Raw genomic sequence first — 2789 nt, 5'->3', positions numbered from 1 at the left:
ATTTGTTCCAGCCTTGCTTTCATCTCTCTCATCTCTTCATCATGCTTAGTTTGATTAGCAAGAATTTGTTGTAATAAAGCCTCTGTGGTAGAACTTTGTTCTTGCTGTCTTGGTAAAGGTGCAGGATTTGCATTCATTTGCTGAAAACTAGGTGGTGGTTGCCTAGGTTGTTGGTATTGATGCCCTTGTTGTTGTGGTGGAAAGTTCTGAGTTGAAGCTTGATTTTGCTGATTCTCCCATGAAAAATTGGGATGATTCCTCCAAGCATATGAAGGATAATCTACTCCACAGCTCATTGTTCCTTTTGCATAAGTAACTTGTTGAGAACTTCTAGAGCATGATGATGAATTGACTAGCATACTTAAATCCTCCATTTTCTTAGCAAGGACATTAGTGAGTGCATCAAATTTGGCATTGATCATGTTGAATGGATCAAGCTCATACATTTCAGCAACTTGACTTTTTTGAGTTGGAGTTGACCCTCTTGGACTACTCCATAAATGACTGTTCTTTGCTATTTTCTCTAACAACTCATAAGCTTCATCTTCATGCTTAATGATGAATTCCCCTCCAGTTTGAGCATCAATGATTCCTCTAATAGTAGGAGTGACATTGTGTAAAAATTCTGGTTTATCATCCATTTAGGAATGGCATGATGTAGACATTGTCTCTCCAACTCCTTCCATCTCATCCATGACTCATAAAGAGTCTCATCTTCTCTTGGTCTAAAAGCAATCATTTGATTCCTCAACTCTTGAGTTTTTCTAAGTGGAAAGTATTGGGCAAGAAATGCATCAGTGAGCTGCTCCTAATTTGTAATTGAGTTGTGAGGTAAAGAATCAAGCCAATCCAATGCTCTATCTTTCAAAGAGAATGGAAACAATTTTAGCCTTGCTGCATCATCAGACACTCCTGGTTGCTTTTGCATGTCACAGATCATAACAAACTTCTTAAGATGAGTATGAGGATTTTCTGAAGGATGACCTTCGAATTGAGAATTCTGAATCATTTGTAGTACTCCAAAACCCATCTTATAACTATTTGCATAAATTCTTGGTCTTGCTATACTCTCTCTCAAGTCATCAAAACGAGGAAAAGCATGATGCATCATACTTCCCCTAGGCACATTAGCATTTACAACCTCTTCACCTTGGGCTGCATTTTCATTGTTTCGATCATTTCCAACATTACCACCACCAATTCTAATTCTTTCATCAGCCATGTCTCCTTCAATTTCAGTTGCTCTCAGTGCTTCTTTTCTTCTTCTAGTTTCTTTCTTATTGGCTCTACAAAACTTCTCAATTTCAGGATTAAACAATAAGGATGTGTCACTTGTACTTTTAGCTCTTCTCATAAAAAGATTAAGAGTACCTAAAAAGAACAAACAAACAAAAAATGAAAAGATAACAAAGATAAAACTATAAACAACTAAAATAATCAAGAATTCAATCTTAAACAAACAACTCTCCGGCAACGGCGCCAAAAACTTGATGTGTCCCAACCGCAAGTGCACGGGTCGTTCAAGTAGTATAGAAAAAGATATCGTTCCCACAAGGAGTTGTGTTAATGATTGAATTTTTGATGTAAAATAAAATATGTTAAAATTGTATTTTAATCAAATTAATAAAAGAAATTTAGGAATTTGAAGCATAAGGTATGAAAATGCAAAACTAAATTCAAACAATGACTAATTTAATAATTTGCAAAATAAAGAAATTGATAATAATGAAAATTAATAAAATGAGATTAAACTAAACACTCAAAAGTAAAATTCCAAGCAATAATTGATGAAAGACGATTCTGGAGTTAAGGGTTCATATTTAAGTCATTTTGGGATTTTCCCTAGCTAGCCCAATCCATGAAAATTATGGGTTTAAAGGAGATTAATTCTAAAATCCTTTGAAAACTCTTTCGAGTGAGACAAAGAGTGCCTTAATTAACTTAATCCTACTTTCGTGGAGTTAAAATTAACCAAGACCCATTAGGTTCTTTAATCAATCTATTAAAACCCTCTTAACCCTTAGTCTATTTCTAGATCTAAGTTAATTAAGTCCAATTTCTTGATTAACTATCACTTGGTTTTCTCCTTTCGGTGCTTCAACCAAGGATTAAGAACATAACTTAATGGGGCCCTTCATTAAGCATGTGAATAAGCACACAAGAAATGGATTAAACCTCATAAATTTCATTAAATTGGGACTAACCCAGTTCAAATCCACAAAAATAACTAAAATATTACATCCCTTACTCCAGAATCAAAGAAAACTACTCACAATCCATGTTTAACACAAGAAATTCTAAGTAAAGGAGGAAATAAATCATGAAAATAAACCAAAACTAAAGAAACCCAATACAAGAAAGGTAGAAAATGTGCAATAAAGGGAAGAAAACTCCAAATCTGTTTGGAAATGGTGGGAGTGACGTTTTTGACTCTTCAGCTGCTGCCCCCTTTCCTTTCCTTTCCTTTCCTTTCCTTTTCCCTTCTAAAATGGGATAAGGGTCTATTTATAACTTTTTTCTGACAAGGAGCCCTAAAATGGTGTGTTTGAGGTGTGATTTTCTGAGGGAATCTTCTGCCAGCTCATCAATGATATCTTTATGGGACTGCATAAGTGGACTGCATAAGTTATGCAGCCCCTTATGCGATTTTAGCTGATTTCGGCTCTGTGTGAAACTACATGAGCAAGGTGCAAGGCGCATAAGTTATGCACAATCGTGAAATTTGCATAAGGGAGGCACGAATCTGCATAAGTTATGCGGCAACTTATGCAGATTTCGGCAGGTATTGG

At 35.4% G+C, this 2789-nt stretch overlaps 1 non-coding gene across 1 annotated transcript; it reads left to right on the top strand.

The window, feature by feature from the left end:
* Nucleotides 1–647: 647 nt before the first annotated feature.
* Nucleotides 648–755, top strand: LOC131176225 (small nucleolar RNA R71). Its single transcript, XR_009146349.1, has one exon. It is a non-coding gene; the product is annotated as a small nucleolar RNA R71 (small nucleolar RNA).
* Nucleotides 756–2789: the final 2034 nt, after the last annotated feature.

Source organism: Hevea brasiliensis, chromosome 18, assembly GCF_030052815.1.
Source record: "Hevea brasiliensis isolate MT/VB/25A 57/8 chromosome 18, ASM3005281v1, whole genome shotgun sequence".
Taxonomy (NCBI): domain Eukaryota; kingdom Viridiplantae; phylum Streptophyta; class Magnoliopsida; order Malpighiales; family Euphorbiaceae; genus Hevea; species Hevea brasiliensis.
Note: the sequence above shows the minus strand (reverse complement) of the source record. Positions and strands in the feature narration are given on the sequence as shown.